The sequence below is a fragment of the Schistocerca americana genome, unplaced genomic scaffold (assembly GCF_021461395.2).
Source record: "Schistocerca americana isolate TAMUIC-IGC-003095 unplaced genomic scaffold, iqSchAmer2.1 HiC_scaffold_147, whole genome shotgun sequence".
Lineage (NCBI taxonomy): Eukaryota > Metazoa > Arthropoda > Insecta > Orthoptera > Acrididae > Schistocerca > Schistocerca americana.
The window spans coordinates 261,110-278,034 of NW_025725554.1; the positions used below are offsets into that span (position 1 = coordinate 261,110).

Here is a 16,925-nt window from a genome sequence, read left to right on the forward strand (position 1 = left end):
TTACCGACTAATATTTGCAGCTATGGCGCACCATTACTGCTTGGCTACACATCTCACACGTAACCGATGTGCTCTCCAACCAACACCACTTACATTTCAGAACATGTCTTTGACACATGTCTACGAAATCACCTTCACCTTCAGATACACTTCCTTGCGACTGATGGAGACGTAGGCAAAGTTTTAAGTTGCTATTTCCATTACGTCACATTGATCAGAGAAACGGTAATTTACATCTGCAGCGGAACAAAATTACGTTCCGCCCAGCGTGGGGCTCGAACCCACGACCCTGAGATTAAGAGTCTCATGCTCTACCGACTGAGCTAGCCGGGCTGCGTCGGTGACTACGTGTCGGGTCGCACGACACACAGTTCTCGTTTCGGTGGGGTGGTCCCATACAGAATCTCTCCATGCTGCCTAATGTTTTCTAGCGTCACACACGTCACGTACTTCAGTTTTATTTCATAATCATTTCTGAGAGGTACAGGAATTGCATGAAAACCTGCAGCGCTAGTGGTGTCAAAATTAACACACATATTTGATTTGACTCAGAAGCCGAACGGGTTACTTTCCGACGCTGTCTTAGATGCGCAAATGCCAGCCAAAACTCGCGGTGACGGCACTCAGCCGACCATTTCGCTAGATAACACCGTTCTGGCTGTGTGTGTATCAAGCTCAAGTGCATCTCCAAGCAGGAAATGGACAACAGCAACATTCAGACGATTTCGTACTGCTCAATAGCTACACTAAAACGGTGTGTTTCTTTTGCAGAATTGGAAAAACACGACCGTGACAGGATTCGAACCTGCAATCTTCGGATCCGAAGTCCGACGCCTTATCCATTAGGCCACACGGTCACTGGCCGCCAAGTATTCCTTACATTCGTGTCATCTCGAAACGCTCATACCGCTGAGGAATTGTGTTTTCGTTCTACACAGCCGCTGCCTCTTGCTGCTTCCCACCCATTCGTTACATGCAAGCCTTTACGAGACCGACCAAGTAGAGATTGGGAATCAAGACCACACACTTTGTGCATTCGAAATCGAAGGCAGGGCGTCCCTCGCCGCATTTGCTACGATGGCGATTTGCTACTTCTGCAGAAGCGGCGGCGTCGACGACGACGACGACGACGCTCGCGAGAGGCTCTGTGATATTTGAAAAACACATGTAAAAAATATAATTCAGACTGCCGCCTCCCACCCTACGCTGTACCGCTTTGGAAAATGCTTTATCTGCGACATTCGCCTCAATCACATCTGAGAGTAATTCTAAATAAAACACCTGTTGCTAATTGTTCGTCGTTCCAGACACTGCTTGCTATACGGCTACGACGCGCAACTGATTTCGAAAATTCGTTTGCCTCCTGTGAGGATCGAACTCACGACCCCTGGTTTACTAGACCAGTGCTCTGCCACTGAGCTAAAGAGGCGCGGCCTAGTGGTAGTTTTGCGTACTTCGTGCTTACGCTCGTCTGGATCATCAGGCTTAAGCTGACAACACTTCATATTACCGACTAATATTTGCAGCTATGGCGCACCATTACTGCTTGGCTACACATCTCACACGTAACCGATGTGCTCTCCAACCAACACCACTTACATTTCAGAACATGTCTTTGACACATGTCTACGAAATCACCTTCACCTTCAGATACACTTCCTTGCGACTGATGGAGACGTAGGCAAAGTTTTAAGTTGCTATTTCCATTACGTCACATTGATCAGAGAAACGGTAATTTACATCTGCAGCGGAACAAAATTACGTTCCGCCCAGCGTGGGGCTCGAACCCACGACCCTGAGATTAAGAGTCTCATGCTCTACCGACTGAGCTAGCCGGGCTGCGTCGGTGACTACGTGTCGGGTCGCACGACACACAGTTCTCGTTTCGGTGGGGTGGTCCCATACAGAATCTCTCCATGCTGCCTAATGTTTTCTAGCGTCACACACGTCACGTACTTCAGTTTTATTTCATAATCATTTCTGAGAGGTACAGGAATTGCATGAAAACCTGCAGCGCTAGTGGTGTCAAAATTAACACACATATTTGATTTGACTCAGAAGCCGAACGGGTTACTTTCCGACGCTGTCTTAGATGCGCAAATGCCAGCCAAAACTCGCGGTGACGGCACTCAGCCGACCATTTCGCTAGATAACACCGTTCTGGCTGTGTGTGTATCAAGCTCAAGTGCATCTCCAAGCAGGAAATGGACAACAGCAACATTCAGACGATTTCGTACTGCTCAATAGCTACACTAAAACGGTGTGTTTCTTTTGCAGAATTGGAAAAACACGACCGTGACAGGATTCGAACCTGCAATCTTCGGATCCGAAGTCCGACGCCTTATCCATTAGGCCACACGGTCACTGGCCGCCAAGTATTCCTTACATTTGTGTCATCTCGAAACGCTCATACCGCTGAGGAATTGTGTTTTCGTTCTACACAGCCGCTGCCTCTTGCTGCTTCCCACCCATTCGTTACATGCAAGCCTTTACGAGACCGACCAAGTAGAGATTGGGAATCAAGACCACACACTTTGTGCATTCGAAATCGAAGGCAGGGCGTCCCTCGCCGCATTTGCTACGATGGCGATTTGCTACTTCTGCAGAAGCGGCGGCGTCGACGACGACGACGACGACGACGACGACGCTCGCGAGAGGCTCTGTGATATTTGAAAAACACATGTAAAAAATATAATTCAGACTGCCGCCTCCCACCCTACGCTGTACCGCTTTGGAAAATGCTTTATCTGCGACATTCGCCTCAATCACATCTGAGAGTAATTCTAAATAAAACACCTGTTGCTAATTGTTCGTCGTTCCAGACACTGCTTGCTATACGGCCACGACGCGCAACTGATTTCGAAAATTCGTTTGCCTCCTGTGAGGATCGAACTCACGACCCCTGGTTTACTAGACCAGTGCTCTGCCACTGAGCTAAAGAGGCGCGGCCTAGTGGTAGTTTTGCGTACTTCGTGCTTACGCTCGTCTGGATCATCAGGCTTAAGCTGACAACACTTCATATTACCGACTAATATTTGCAGCTATGGCGCACCATTACTGCTTGGCTACACATCTCACACGTAACCGATGTGCTCTCCAACCAACACCACTTACATTTCAGAACATGTCTTTGACACATGTCTACGAAATCACCTTCACCTTCAGATACACTTCCTTGCGACTGATGGAGACGTAGGCAAAGTTTTAAGTTGCTATTTCCATTACGTCACATTGATCAGAGAAACGGTAATTTACATCTGCAGCGGAACAAAATTACGTTCCGCCCAGCGTGGGGCTCGAACCCACGACCCTGAGATTAAGAGTCTCATGCTCTACCGACTGAGCTAGCCGGGCTGCGTCGGTGACTACGTGTCGGGTCGCACGACACACAGTTCTCGTTTCGGTGGGGTGGTCCCATACAGAATCTCTCCATGCTGCCTAATGTTTTCTAGCGTCACACACGTCACGTACTTCAGTTTTATTTCATAATCATTTCTGAGAGGTACAGGAATTGCATGAAAACCTGCAGCGCTAGTGGTGTCAAAATTAACACACATATTTGATTTGACTCAGAAGCCGAACGGGTTACTTTCCGACGCTGTCTTAGATGCGCAAATGCCAGCCAAAACTCGCGGTGACGGCACTCAGCCGACCATTTCGCTAGATAACACCGTTCTGGCTGTGTGTGTATCAAGCTCAAGTGCATCTCCAAGCAGGAAATGGACAACAGCAACATTCAGACGATTTCGTACTGCTCAATAGCTACACTAAAACGGTGTGTTTCTTTTGCAGAATTGGAAAAACACGACCGTGACAGGATTCGAACCTGCAATCTTCGGATCCGAAGTCCGACGCCTTATCCATTAGGCCACACGGTCACTGGCCGCCAAGTATTCCTTACATTCGTGTCATCTCGAAACGCTCATACCGCTGAGGAATTGTGTTTTCGTTCTACACAGCCGCTGCCTCTTGCTGCTTCCCACCCATTCGTTACATGCAAGCCTTTACGAGACCGACCAAGTAGAGATTGGGAATCAAGACCACACACTTTGTGCATTCGAAATCGAAGGCAGGGCGTCCCTCGCCGCATTTGCTACGATGGCGATTTGCTACTTCTGCAGAAGCGGCGGCGTCGACGACGACGACGACGACGACGCTCGCGAGAGGCTCTGTGATATTTGAAAAACACATGTAAAAAATATAATTCAGACTGCCGCCTCCCACCCTACGCTGTACCGCTTTGGAAAATGCTTTATCTGCGACATTCGCCTCAATCACATCTGAGAGTAATTCTAAATAAAACACCTGTTGCTAATTGTTCGTCGTTCCAGACACTGCTTGCTATACGGCCACGACGCGCAACTGATTTCGAAAATTCGTTTGCCTCCTGTGAGGATCGAACTCACGACCCCTGGTTTACTAGACCAGTGCTCTGCCACTGAGCTAAAGAGGCGCGGCCTAGCGGTAGTTTTGCGTACTTCGTGCTTACGCTCGTCTGGATCATCAGGCTTAAGCTGACAACACTTCATATTACCGACTAATATTTGCAGCTATGGCGCACCATTACTGCTTGGCTACACATCTCACACGTAACCGATGTGCTCTCCAACCAACACCACTTACATTTCAGAACATGTCTTTGACACATGTCTACGAAATCACCTTCACCTTCAGATACACTTCCTTGCGACAGATGGAGACGTAGGCAAAGTTTTAAGTTGCTATTTCCATTACGTCACATTGATCAGAGAAACGGTAATTTACATCTGCAGCGGAACAAAATTACGTTCCGCCCAGCGTGGGGCTCGAACCCACGACCCTGAGATTAAGAGTCTCATGCTCTACCGACTGAGCTAGCCGGGCTGCGTCGGTGACTACGTGTCGGGTCGCACGACACACAGTTCTCGTTTCGGTGGGGTGGTCCCATACAGAATCTCTCCATGCTGCCTAATGTTTTCTAGCGTCACACACGTCACGTACTTCAGTTTTATTTCATAATCATTTCTGAGAGGTACAGGAATTGCATGAAAACCTGCAGCGCTAGTGGTGTCAAAATTAACACACATATTTGATTTGACTCAGAAGCCGAACGGGTTACTTTCCGACGCTGTCTTAGATGCGCAAATGCCAGCCAAAACTCGCGGTGACGGCACTCAGCCGACCATTTCGCTAGATAACACCGTTCTGGCTGTGTGTGTATCAAGCTCAAGTGCATCTCCAAGCAGGAAATGGACAACAGCAACATTCAGACGATTTCGTACTGCTCAATAGCTACACTAAAACGGTGTGTTTCTTTTGCAGAATTGGAAAAACACGACCGTGACAGGATTCGAACCTGCAATCTTCGGATCCGAAGTCCGACGCCTTATCCATTAGGCCACACGGTCACTGGCCGCCAAGTATTCCTTACATTCGTGTCATCTCGAAACGCTCATACCGCTGAGGAATTGTGTTTTCGTTCTACACAGCCGCTGCCTCTTGCTGCTTCCCACCCATTCGTTACATGCAAGCCTTTACGAGACCGACCAAGTAGAGATTGGGAATCAAGACCACACACTTTGTGCATTCGAAATCGAAGGCAGGGCGTCCCTCGCCGCATTTGCTACGATGGCGATTTGCTACTTCTGCAGAAGCGGCGGCGTCGACGACGACGACGACGACGCTCGCGAGAGGCTCTGTGATATTTGAAAAACACATGTAAAAAATATAATTCAGACTGCCGCCTCCCACCCTACGCTGTACCGCTTTGGAAAATGCTTTATCTGCGACATTCGCCTCAATCACATCTGAGAGTAATTCTAAATAAAACACCTGTTGCTAATTGTTCGTCGTTCCAGACACTGCTTGCTATACGGCCACGACGCGCAACTGATTTCGAAAATTCGTTTGCCTCCTGTGAGGATCGAACTCACGACCCCTGGTTTACTAGACCAGTGCTCTGCCACTGAGCTAAAGAGGCGCGGCCTAGTGGTAGTTTTGCGTACTTCGTGCTTACGCTCGTCTGGATCATCAGGCTTAAGCTGACAACACTTCATATTACCGACTAATATTTGCAGCTATGGCGCACCATTACTGCTTGGCTACACATCTCACACGTAACCGATGTGCTCTCCAACCAACACCACTTACATTTCAGAACATGTCTTTGACACATGTCTACGAAATCACCTTCACCTTCAGATACACTTCCTTGCGACTGATGGAGACGTAGGCAAAGTTTTAAGTTGCTATTTCCATTACGTCACATTGATCAGAGAAACGGTAATTTACATCTGCAGCGGAACAAAATTACGTTCCGCCCAGCGTGGGGCTCGAACCCACGACCCTGAGATTAAGAGTCTCATGCTCTACCGACTGAGCTAGCCGGGCTGCGTCGGTGACTACGTGTCGGGTCGCACGACACACAGTTCTCGTTTCGGTGGGGTGGTCCCATACAGAATCTCTCCATGCTGCCTAATGTTTTCTAGCGTCACACACGTCACGTACTTCAGTTTTATTTCATAATCATTTCTGAGAGGTACAGGAATTGCATGAAAACCTGCAGCGCTAGTGGTGTCAAAATTAACACACATATTTGATTTGACTCAGAAGCCGAACGGGTTACTTTCCGACGCTGTCTTAGATGCGCAAATGCCAGCCAAAACTCGCGGTGACGGCACTCAGCCGACCATTTCGCTAGATAACACCGTTCTGGCTGTGTGTGTATCAAGCTCAAGTGCATCTCCAAGCAGGAAATGGACAACAGCAACATTCAGACGATTTCGTACTGCTCAATAGCTACACTAAAACGGTGTGTTTCTTTTGCAGAATTGGAAAAACACGACCGTGACAGGATTCGAACCTGCAATCTTCGGATCCGAAGTCCGACGCCTTATCCATTAGGCCACACGGTCACTGGCCGCCAAGTATTCCTTACATTCGTGTCATCTCGAAACGCTCATACCGCTGAGGAATTGTGTTTTCGTTCTACACAGCCGCTGCCTCTTGCTGCTTCCCACCCATTCGTTACATGCAAGCCTTTACGAGACCGACCAAGTAGAGATTGGGAATCAAGACCACACACTTTGTGCATTCGAAATCGAAGGCAGGGCGTCCCTCGCCGCATTTGCTACGATGGCGATTTGCTACTTCTGCAGAAGCGGCGGCGTCGACGACGACGACGACGACGCTCGCGAGAGGCTCTGTGATATTTGAAAAACACATATAAAAAATATAATTCAGACTGCCGCCTCCCACCCTACGCTGTACCGCTTTGGAAAATGCTTTATCTGCGACATTCGCCTCAATCACATCTGAGAGTAATTCTAAATAAAACACCTGTTGCTAATTGTTCGTCGTTCCAGACACTGCTTGCTATACGGCCACGACGCGCAACTGATTTCGAAAATTCGTTTGCCTCCTGTGAGGATCGAACTCACGACCCCTGGTTTACTAGACCAGTGCTCTGCCACTGAGCTAAAGAGGCGCGGCCTAGTGGTAGTTTTGCGTACTTCGTGCTTACGCTCGTCTGGATCATCAGGCTTAAGCTGACAACACTTCATATTACCGACTAATATTTGCAGCTATGGCGCACCATTACTGCTTGGCTACACATCTCACACGTAACCGATGTGCTCTCCAACCAACACCACTTACATTTCAGAACATGTCTTTGACACATGTCTACGAAATCACCTTCACCTTCAGATACACTTCCTTGCGACTGATGGAGACGTAGGCAAAGTTTTAAGTTGCTATTTCCATTACGTCACATTGATCAGAGAAACGGTAATTTACATCTGCAGCGGAACAAAATTACGTTCCGCCCAGCGTGGGGCTCGAACCCACGACCCTGAGATTAAGAGTCTCATGCTCTACCGACTGAGCTAGCCGGGCTGCGTCGGTGACTACGTGTCGGGTCGCACGACACACAGTTCTCGTTTCGGTGGGGTGGTCCCATACAGAATCTCTCCATGCTGCCTAATGTTTTCTAGCGTCACACACGTCACGTACTTCAGTTTTATTTCATAATCATTTCTGAGAGGTACAGGAATTGCATGAAAACCTGCAGCGCTAGTGGTGTCAAAATTAACACACATATTTGATTTGACTCAGAAGCCGAACGGGTTACTTTCCGACGCTGTCTTAGATGCGCAAATGCCAGCCAAAACTCGCGGTGACGGCACTCAGCCGACCATTTCGCTAGATAACACCGTTCTGGCTGTGTGTGTATCAAGCTCAAGTGCATCTCCAAGCAGGAAATGGACAACAGCAACATTCAGACGATTTCGTACTGCTCAATAGCTACACTAAAACGGTGTGTTTCTTTTGCAGAATTGGAAAAACACGACCGTGACAGGATTCGAACCTGCAATCTTCGGATCCGAAGTCCGACGCCTTATCCATTAGGCCACACGGTCACTGGCCGCCAAGTATTCCTTACATTCGTGTCATCTCGAAACGCTCATACCGCTGAGGAATTGTGTTTTCGTTCTACACAGCCGCTGCCTCTTGCTGCTTCCCACCCATTCGTTACATGCAAGCCTTTACGAGACCGACCAAGTAGAGATTGGGAATCAAGACCACACACTTTGTGCATTCGAAATCGAAGGCAGGGCGTCCCTCGCCGCATTTGCTACGATGGCGATTTGCTACTTCTGCAGAAGCGGCGGCGTCGACGACGACGACGACGACGACGCTCGCGAGAGGCTCTGTGATATTTGAAAAACACATGTAAAAAATATAATTCAGACTGCCGCCTCCCACCCTACGCTGTACCGCTTTGGAAAATGCTTTATCTGCGACATTCGCCTCAATCACATCTGAGAGTAATTCTAAATAAAACACCTGTTGCTAATTGTTCGTCGTTCCAGACACTGCTTGCTATACGGCCACGACGCGCAACTGATTTCGAAAATTCGTTTGCCTCCTGTGAGGATCGAACTCACGACCCCTGGTTTACTAGACCAGTGCTCTGCCACTGAGCTAAAGAGGCGCGGCCTAGCGGTAGTTTTGCGTACTTCGTGCTTACGCTCGTCTGGATCATCAGGCTTAAGCTGACAACACTTCATATTACCGACTAATATTTGCAGCTATGGCGCACCATTACTGCTTGGCTACACATCTCACACGTAACCGATGTGCTCTCCAACCAACACCACTTACATTTCAGAACATGTCTTTGACACATGTCTACGAAATCACCTTCACCTTCAGATACACTTCCTTGCGACAGATGGAGACGTAGGCAAAGTTTTAAGTTGCTATTTCCATTACGTCACATTGATCAGAGAAACGGTAATTTACATCTGCAGCGGAACAAAATTACGTTCCGCCCAGCGTGGGGCTCGAACCCACGACCCTGAGATTAAGAGTCTCATGCTCTACCGACTGAGCTAGCCGGGCTGCGTCGGTGACTACGTGTCGGGTCGCACGACACACAGTTCTCGTTTCGGTGGGGTGGTCCCATACAGAATCTCTCCATGCTGCCTAATGTTTTCTAGCGTCACACACGTCACGTACTTCAGTTTTATTTCATAATCATTTCTGAGAGGTACAGGAATTGCATGAAAACCTGCAGCGCTAGTGGTGTCAAAATTAACACACATATTTGATTTGACTCAGAAGCCGAACGGGTTACTTTCCGACGCTGTCTTAGATGCGCAAATGCCAGCCAAAACTCGCGGTGACGGCACTCAGCCGACCATTTCGCTAGATAACACCGTTCTGGCTGTGTGTGTATCAAGCTCAAGTGCATCTCCAAGCAGGAAATGGACAACAGCAACATTCAGACGATTTCGTACTGCTCAATAGCTACACTAAAACGGTGTGTTTCTTTTGCAGAATTGGAAAAACACGACCGTGACAGGATTCGAACCTGCAATCTTCGGATCCGAAGTCCGACGCCTTATCCATTAGGCCACACGGTCACTGGCCGCCAAGTATTCCTTACATTCGTGTCATCTCGAAACGCTCATACCGCTGAGGAATTGTGTTTTCGTTCTACACAGCCGCTGCCTCTTGCTGCTTCCCACCCATTCGTTACATGCAAGCCTTTACGAGACCGACCAAGTAGAGATTGGGAATCAAGACCACACACTTTGTGCATTCGAAATCGAAGGCAGGGCGTCCCTCGCCGCATTTGCTACGATGGCGATTTGCTACTTCTGCAGAAGCGGCGGCGTCGACGACGACGACGACGACGCTCGCGAGAGGCTCTGTGATATTTGAAAAACACATGTAAAAAATATAATTCAGACTGCCGCCTCCCACCCTACGCTGTACCGCTTTGGAAAATGCTTTATCTGCGACATTCGCCTCAATCACATCTGAGAGTAATTCTAAATAAAACACCTGTTGCTAATTGTTCGTCGTTCCAGACACTGCTTGCTATACGGCCACGACGCGCAACTGATTTCGAAAATTCGTTTGCCTCCTGTGAGGATCGAACTCACGACCCCTGGTTTACTAGACCAGTGCTCTGCCACTGAGCTAAAGAGGCGCGGCCTAGTGGTAGTTTTGCGTACTTCGTGCTTACGCTCGTCTGGATCATCAGGCTTAAGCTGACAACACTTCATATTACCGACTAATATTTGCAGCTATGGCGCACCATTACTGCTTGGCTACACATCTCACACGTAACCGATGTGCTCTCCAACCAACACCACTTACATTTCAGAACATGTCTTTGACACATGTCTACGAAATCACCTTCACCTTCAGATACACTTCCTTGCGACTGATGGAGACGTAGGCAAAGTTTTAAGTTGCTATTTCCATTACGTCACATTGATCAGAGAAACGGTAATTTACATCTGCAGCGGAACAAAATTACGTTCCGCCCAGCGTGGGGCTCGAACCCACGACCCTGAGATTAAGAGTCTCATGCTCTACCGACTGAGCTAGCCGGGCTGCGTCGGTGACTACGTGTCGGGTCGCACGACACACAGTTCTCGTTTCGGTGGGGTGGTCCCATACAGAATCTCTCCATGCTGCCTAATGTTTTCTAGCGTCACACACGTCACGTACTTCAGTTTTATTTCATAATCATTTCTGAGAGGTACAGGAATTGCATGAAAACCTGCAGCGCTAGTGGTGTCAAAATTAACACACATATTTGATTTGACTCAGAAGCCGAACGGGTTACTTTCCGACGCTGTCTTAGATGCGCAAATGCCAGCCAAAACTCGCGGTGACGGCACTCAGCCGACCATTTCGCTAGATAACACCGTTCTGGCTGTGTGTGTATCAAGCTCAAGTGCATCTCCAAGCAGGAAATGGACAACAGCAACATTCAGACGATTTCGTACTGCTCAATAGCTACACTAAAACGGTGTGTTTCTTTTGCAGAATTGGAAAAACACGACCGTGACAGGATTCGAACCTGCAATCTTCGGATCCGAAGTCCGACGCCTTATCCATTAGGCCACACGGTCACTGGCCGCCAAGTATTCCTTACATTCGTGTCATCTCGAAACGCTCATACCGCTGAGGAATTGTGTTTTCGTTCTACACAGCCGCTGCCTCTTGCTGCTTCCCACCCATTCGTTACATGCAAGCCTTTACGAGACCGACCAAGTAGAGATTGGGAATCAAGACCACACACTTTGTGCATTCGAAATCGAAGGCAGGGCGTCCCTCGCCGCATTTGCTACGATGGCGATTTGCTACTTCTGCAGAAGCGGCGGCGTCGACGACGACGACGACGACGACGCTCGCGAGAGGCTCTGTGATATTTGAAAAACACATGTAAAAAATATAATTCAGACTGCCGCCTCCCACCCTACGCTGTACCGCTTTGGAAAATGCTTTATCTGCGACATTCGCCTCAATCACATCTGAGAGTAATTCTAAATAAAACACCTGTTGCTAATTGTTCGTCGTTCCAGACACTGCTTGCTATACGGCCACGACGCGCAACTGATTTCGAAAATTCGTTTGCCTCCTGTGAGGATCGAACTCACGACCCCTGGTTTACTAGACCAGTGCTCTGCCACTGAGCTAAAGAGGCGCGGCCTAGCGGTAGTTTTGCGTACTTCGTGCTTACGCTCGTCTGGATCATCAGGCTTAAGCTGACAACACTTCATATTACCGACTAATATTTGCAGCTATGGCGCACCATTACTGCTTGGCTACACATCTCACACGTAACCGATGTGCTCTCCAACCAACACCACTTACATTTCAGAACATGTCTTTGACACATGTCTACGAAATCACCTTCACCTTCAGATACACTTCCTTGCGACAGATGGAGACGTAGGCAAAGTTTTAAGTTGCTATTTCCATTACGTCACATTGATCAGAGAAACGGTAATTTACATCTGCAGCGGAACAAAATTACGTTCCGCCCAGCGTGGGGCTCGAACCCACGACCCTGAGATTAAGAGTCTCATGCTCTACCGACTGAGCTAGCCGGGCTGCGTCGGTGACTACGTGTCGGGTCGCACGACACACAGTTCTCGTTTCGGTGGGGTGGTCCCATACAGAATCTCTCCATGCTGCCTAATGTTTTCTAGCGTCACACACGTCACGTACTTCAGTTTTATTTCATAATCATTTCTGAGAGGTACAGGAATTGCATGAAAACCTGCAGCGCTAGTGGTGTCAAAATTAACACACATATTTGATTTGACTCAGAAGCCGAACGGGTTACTTTCCGACGCTGTCTTAGATGCGCAAATGCCAGCCAAAACTCGCGGTGACGGCACTCAGCCGACCATTTCGCTAGATAACACCGTTCTGGCTGTGTGTGTATCAAGCTCAAGTGCATCTCCAAGCAGGAAATGGACAACAGCAACATTCAGACGATTTCGTACTGCTCAATAGCTACACTAAAACGGTGTGTTTCTTTTGCAGAATTGGAAAAACACGATCGTGACAGGATTCGAACCTGCAATCTTCGGATCCGAAGTCCGACGCCTTATCCATTAGGCCACACGGTCACTGGCCGCCAAGTATTCCTTACATTCGTGTCATCTCGAAACGCTCATACCGCTGAGGAATTGTGTTTTCGTTCTACACAGCCGCTGCCTCTTGCTGCTTCCCACCCATTCGTTACATGCAAGCCTTTACGAGACCGACCAAGTAGAGATTGGGAATCAAGACCACACACTTTGTGCATTCGAAATCGAAGGCAGGGCGTCCCTCGCCGCATTTGCTACGATGGCGATTTGCTACTTCTGCAGAAGCGGCGGCGTCGACGACGACGACGACGACGACGCTCGCGAGAGGCTCTGTGATATTTGAAAAACACATGTAAAAAATATAATTCAGACTGCCGCCTCCCACCCTACGCTGTACCGCTTTGGAAAATGCTTTATCTGCGACATTCGCCTCAATCACATCTGAGAGTAATTCTAAATAAAACACCTGTTGCTAATTGTTCGTCGTTCCAGACACTGCTTGCTATACGGCCACGACGCGCAACTGATTTCGAAAATTCGTTTGCCTCCTGTGAGGATCGAACTCACGACCCCTGGTTTACTAGACCAGTGCTCTGCCACTGAGCTAAAGAGGCGCGGCCTAGCGGTAGTTTTGCGTACTTCGTGCTTACGCTCGTCTGGATCATCAGGCTTAAGCTGACAACACTTCATATTACCGACTAATATTTGCAGCTATGGCGCACCATTACTGCTTGGCTACACATCTCACACGTAACCGATGTGCTCTCCAACCAACACCACTTACATTTCAGAACATGTCTTTGACACATGTCTACGAAATCACCTTCACCTTCAGATACACTTCCTTGCGACAGATGGAGACGTAGGCAAAGTTTTAAGTTGCTATTTCCATTACGTCACATTGATCAGAGAAACGGTAATTTACATCTGCAGCGGAACAAAATTACGTTCCGCCCAGCGTGGGGCTCGAACCCACGACCCTGAGATTAAGAGTCTCATGCTCTACCGACTGAGCTAGCCGGGCTGCGTCGGTGACTACGTGTCGGGTCGCACGACACACAGTTCTCGTTTCGGTGGGGTGGTCCCATACAGAATCTCTCCATGCTGCCTAATGTTTTCTAGCGTCACACACGTCACGTACTTCAGTTTTATTTCATAATCATTTCTGAGAGGTACAGGAATTGCATGAAAACCTGCAGCGCTAGTGGTGTCAAAATTAACACACATATTTGATTTGACTCAGAAGCCGAACGGGTTACTTTCCGACGCTGTCTTAGATGCGCAAATGCCAGCCAAAACTCGCGGTGACGGCACTCAGCCGACCATTTCGCTAGATAACACCGTTCTGGCTGTGTGTGTATCAAGCTCAAGTGCATCTCCAAGCAGGAAATGGACAACAGCAACATTCAGACGATTTCGTACTGCTCAATAGCTACACTAAAACGGTGTGTTTCTTTTGCAGAATTGGAAAAACACGACCGTGACAGGATTCGAACCTGCAATCTTCGGATCCGAAGTCCGACGCCTTATCCATTAGGCCACACGGTCACTGGCCGCCAAGTATTCCTTACATTCGTGTCATCTCGAAACGCTCATACCGCTGAGGAATTGTGTTTTCGTTCTACACAGCCGCTGCCTCTTGCTGCTTCCCACCCATTCGTTACATGCAAGCCTTTACGAGACCGACCAAGTAGAGATTGGGAATCAAGACCACACACTTTGTGCATTCGAAATCGAAGGCAGGGCGTCCCTCGCCGCATTTGCTACGATGGCGATTTGCTACTTCTGCAGAAGCGGCGGCGTCGACGACGACGACGACGACGCTCGCGAGAGGCTCTGTGATATTTGAAAAACACATGTAAAAAATATAATTCAGACTGCCGCCTCCCACCCTACGCTGTACCGCTTTGGAAAATGCTTTATCTGCGACATTCGCCTCAATCACATCTGAGAGTAATTCTAAATAAAACACCTGTTGCTAATTGTTCGTCGTTCCAGACACTGCTTGCTATACGGCTACGACGCGCAACTGATTTCGAAAATTCGTTTGCCTCCTGTGAGGATCGAACTCACGACCCCTGGTTTACTAGACCAGTGCTCTGCCACTGAGCTAAAGAGGCGCGGCCTAGTGGTAGTTTTGCGTACTTCGTGCTTACGCTCGTCTGGATCATCGGGCTTAAGCTGACAACACTTCATATTACCGACTAATATTTGCAGCTATGGCGCACCATTACTGCTTGGCTACACATCTCACACGTAACCGATGTGCTCTCCAACCAACACCACTTACATTTCAGAACATGTCTTTGACACATGTCTACGAAATCACCTTCACCTTCAGATACACTTCCTTGCGACTGATGGAGACGTAGGCAAAGTTTTAAGTTGCTATTTCCATTACGTCACATTGATCAGAGAAACGGTAATTTACATCTGCAGCGGAACAAAATTACGTTCCGCCCAGCGTGGGGCTCGAACCCACGACCCTGAGATTAAGAGTCTCATGCTCTACCGACTGAGCTAGCCGGGCTGCGTCGGTGACTACGTGTCGGGTCGCACGACACACAGTTCTCGTTTCGGTGGGGTGGTCCCATACAGAATCTCTCCATGCTGCCTAATGTTTTCTAGCGTCACACACGTCACGTACTTCAGTTTTATTTCATAATCATTTCTGAGAGGTACAGGAATTGCGTGAAAACCTGCAGCGCTAGTGGTGTCAAAATTAACACACATATTTGATTTGACTCAGAAGCCGAACGGGTTACTTTCCGACGCTGTCTTAGATGCGCAAATGCCAGCCAAAACTCGCGGTGACGGCACTCAGCCGACCATTTCGCTAGATAACACCGTTCTGGCTGTGTGTGTATCAAGCTCAAGTGCATCTCCAAGCAGGAAATGGACAACAGCAACATTCAGACGATTTCGTACTGCTCAATAGCTACACTAAAACGGTGTGTTTCTTTTGCAGAATTGGAAAAACACGACCGTGACAGGATTCGAACCTGCAATCTTCGGATCCGAAGTCCGACGCCTTATCCATTAGGCCACACGGTCACTGGCCGCCAAGTATTCCTTACATTCGTGTCATCTCGAAACGCTCATACCGCTGAGGAATTGTGTTTTCGTTCTACACAGCCGCTGCCTCTTGCTGCTTCCCACCCATTCGTTACATGCAAGCCTTTACGAGACCGACCAAGTAGAGATTGGGAATCAAGACCACACACTTTGTGCATTCGAAATCGAAGGCAGGGCGTCCCTCGCCGCATTTGCTACGATGGCGATTTGCTACTTCTGCAGAAGCGGCGGCGTCGACGACGACGACGACGACGACGCTCGCGAGAGGCTCTGTGATATTTGAAAAACACATGTAAAAAATATAATTCAGACTGCCGCCTCCCACCCTACGCTGTACCGCTTTGGAAAATGCTTTATCTGCGACATTCGCCTCAATCACATCTGAGAGTAATTCTAAATAAAACACCTGTTGCTAATTGTTCGTCGTTCCAGACACTGCTTGCTATACGGCTACGACGCGCAACTGATTTCGAAAATTCGTTTGCCTCCTGTGAGGATCGAACTCACGACCCCTGGTTTACTAGACCAGTGCTCTGCCACTTTTTTTTTTTTTTTTTTTTTTTTTTTTTTCGTTTGTTTATTTTTTTATTTTGTTTATTTCTTTTTTTTGTTTTTCTTTTTTTTTTTCTATTATTTCTTGTATTTTTTTTTTATCTGTTTATTTTTTTTTTTTTTTTTTTTTTCTTTTATTTCTTTTTTTTTTTTTTATTTTTTTTTTTTATTTTTTTTTTTTTTTTTTTTTTTTTTTTTTCTTCTTTTTTTTTTTGCTCTACGACTTTTTTTTTTTTTTTTTTTTTTTTTTTTTTTTTTTTTTGTTCCGCCCAGCGTGGGGCTCGAACCCACGACCCTGAGATTAAGAGTCTCATGCTCTACCGACTTTTTTTTTTTTTTTTTTTTTTTTTTTTTTTTTTTTTTTTTTTTTTTTTTTTTTTTTTTTTTTGCTTCTTCACGATGAAACGAATTACT

General features: G+C 47.7%; 32 non-coding genes across 32 annotated transcripts; all 32 read right to left on the reverse strand.

The window, feature by feature from the left end:
* Nucleotides 1-260: 260 nt before the first annotated feature.
* On the reverse strand, nt 261-333 carry Trnak-cuu. Its single transcript has one exon. It is a non-coding gene; the product is annotated as a tRNA-Lys (tRNA).
* Nucleotides 334-784: 451 nt separating this feature from the next.
* Nucleotides 785-857, reverse strand: Trnar-ucg. Its single transcript has one exon. It is a non-coding gene; the product is annotated as a tRNA-Arg (tRNA).
* Nucleotides 858-1,357: 500 nt separating this feature from the next.
* Nucleotides 1,358-1,429, reverse strand: Trnat-agu. The gene has a single exon. It is a non-coding gene; the product is annotated as a tRNA-Thr (tRNA).
* A 337-nt stretch (nt 1,430-1,766) lies between these two features.
* Trnak-cuu lies at nt 1,767-1,839 on the reverse strand. The gene has a single exon. It is a non-coding gene; the product is annotated as a tRNA-Lys (tRNA).
* A 451-nt stretch (nt 1,840-2,290) lies between these two features.
* On the reverse strand, nt 2,291-2,363 carry Trnar-ucg. Its single transcript has one exon. It is a non-coding gene; the product is annotated as a tRNA-Arg (tRNA).
* A 509-nt stretch (nt 2,364-2,872) lies between these two features.
* Trnat-agu lies at nt 2,873-2,944 on the reverse strand. The gene has a single exon. It is a non-coding gene; the product is annotated as a tRNA-Thr (tRNA).
* A 337-nt stretch (nt 2,945-3,281) lies between these two features.
* On the reverse strand, nt 3,282-3,354 carry Trnak-cuu. The gene has a single exon. It is a non-coding gene; the product is annotated as a tRNA-Lys (tRNA).
* Nucleotides 3,355-3,805: 451 nt separating this feature from the next.
* On the reverse strand, nt 3,806-3,878 carry Trnar-ucg. Its single transcript has one exon. It is a non-coding gene; the product is annotated as a tRNA-Arg (tRNA).
* Nucleotides 3,879-4,381: 503 nt separating this feature from the next.
* Nucleotides 4,382-4,453, reverse strand: Trnat-agu. The gene has a single exon. It is a non-coding gene; the product is annotated as a tRNA-Thr (tRNA).
* A 337-nt stretch (nt 4,454-4,790) lies between these two features.
* Nucleotides 4,791-4,863, reverse strand: Trnak-cuu. The gene has a single exon. It is a non-coding gene; the product is annotated as a tRNA-Lys (tRNA).
* A 451-nt stretch (nt 4,864-5,314) lies between these two features.
* Trnar-ucg lies at nt 5,315-5,387 on the reverse strand. Its single transcript has one exon. It is a non-coding gene; the product is annotated as a tRNA-Arg (tRNA).
* Nucleotides 5,388-5,887: 500 nt separating this feature from the next.
* Trnat-agu lies at nt 5,888-5,959 on the reverse strand. The gene has a single exon. It is a non-coding gene; the product is annotated as a tRNA-Thr (tRNA).
* A 337-nt stretch (nt 5,960-6,296) lies between these two features.
* Nucleotides 6,297-6,369, reverse strand: Trnak-cuu. Its single transcript has one exon. It is a non-coding gene; the product is annotated as a tRNA-Lys (tRNA).
* Nucleotides 6,370-6,820: 451 nt separating this feature from the next.
* Trnar-ucg lies at nt 6,821-6,893 on the reverse strand. The gene has a single exon. It is a non-coding gene; the product is annotated as a tRNA-Arg (tRNA).
* A 500-nt stretch (nt 6,894-7,393) lies between these two features.
* Nucleotides 7,394-7,465, reverse strand: Trnat-agu. The gene has a single exon. It is a non-coding gene; the product is annotated as a tRNA-Thr (tRNA).
* Nucleotides 7,466-7,802: 337 nt separating this feature from the next.
* Trnak-cuu lies at nt 7,803-7,875 on the reverse strand. The gene has a single exon. It is a non-coding gene; the product is annotated as a tRNA-Lys (tRNA).
* A 451-nt stretch (nt 7,876-8,326) lies between these two features.
* Trnar-ucg lies at nt 8,327-8,399 on the reverse strand. The gene has a single exon. It is a non-coding gene; the product is annotated as a tRNA-Arg (tRNA).
* Nucleotides 8,400-8,902: 503 nt separating this feature from the next.
* Nucleotides 8,903-8,974, reverse strand: Trnat-agu. The gene has a single exon. It is a non-coding gene; the product is annotated as a tRNA-Thr (tRNA).
* A 337-nt stretch (nt 8,975-9,311) lies between these two features.
* Nucleotides 9,312-9,384, reverse strand: Trnak-cuu. The gene has a single exon. It is a non-coding gene; the product is annotated as a tRNA-Lys (tRNA).
* Nucleotides 9,385-9,835: 451 nt separating this feature from the next.
* On the reverse strand, nt 9,836-9,908 carry Trnar-ucg. The gene has a single exon. It is a non-coding gene; the product is annotated as a tRNA-Arg (tRNA).
* A 500-nt stretch (nt 9,909-10,408) lies between these two features.
* On the reverse strand, nt 10,409-10,480 carry Trnat-agu. The gene has a single exon. It is a non-coding gene; the product is annotated as a tRNA-Thr (tRNA).
* A 337-nt stretch (nt 10,481-10,817) lies between these two features.
* Trnak-cuu lies at nt 10,818-10,890 on the reverse strand. The gene has a single exon. It is a non-coding gene; the product is annotated as a tRNA-Lys (tRNA).
* A 451-nt stretch (nt 10,891-11,341) lies between these two features.
* Nucleotides 11,342-11,414, reverse strand: Trnar-ucg. Its single transcript has one exon. It is a non-coding gene; the product is annotated as a tRNA-Arg (tRNA).
* A 503-nt stretch (nt 11,415-11,917) lies between these two features.
* On the reverse strand, nt 11,918-11,989 carry Trnat-agu. The gene has a single exon. It is a non-coding gene; the product is annotated as a tRNA-Thr (tRNA).
* A 337-nt stretch (nt 11,990-12,326) lies between these two features.
* Nucleotides 12,327-12,399, reverse strand: Trnak-cuu. The gene has a single exon. It is a non-coding gene; the product is annotated as a tRNA-Lys (tRNA).
* A 451-nt stretch (nt 12,400-12,850) lies between these two features.
* On the reverse strand, nt 12,851-12,923 carry Trnar-ucg. The gene has a single exon. It is a non-coding gene; the product is annotated as a tRNA-Arg (tRNA).
* Nucleotides 12,924-13,426: 503 nt separating this feature from the next.
* Trnat-agu lies at nt 13,427-13,498 on the reverse strand. The gene has a single exon. It is a non-coding gene; the product is annotated as a tRNA-Thr (tRNA).
* A 337-nt stretch (nt 13,499-13,835) lies between these two features.
* Nucleotides 13,836-13,908, reverse strand: Trnak-cuu. Its single transcript has one exon. It is a non-coding gene; the product is annotated as a tRNA-Lys (tRNA).
* Nucleotides 13,909-14,359: 451 nt separating this feature from the next.
* On the reverse strand, nt 14,360-14,432 carry Trnar-ucg. Its single transcript has one exon. It is a non-coding gene; the product is annotated as a tRNA-Arg (tRNA).
* Nucleotides 14,433-14,932: 500 nt separating this feature from the next.
* On the reverse strand, nt 14,933-15,004 carry Trnat-agu. Its single transcript has one exon. It is a non-coding gene; the product is annotated as a tRNA-Thr (tRNA).
* Nucleotides 15,005-15,341: 337 nt separating this feature from the next.
* Nucleotides 15,342-15,414, reverse strand: Trnak-cuu. The gene has a single exon. It is a non-coding gene; the product is annotated as a tRNA-Lys (tRNA).
* A 451-nt stretch (nt 15,415-15,865) lies between these two features.
* On the reverse strand, nt 15,866-15,938 carry Trnar-ucg. The gene has a single exon. It is a non-coding gene; the product is annotated as a tRNA-Arg (tRNA).
* Nucleotides 15,939-16,925: the final 987 nt, after the last annotated feature.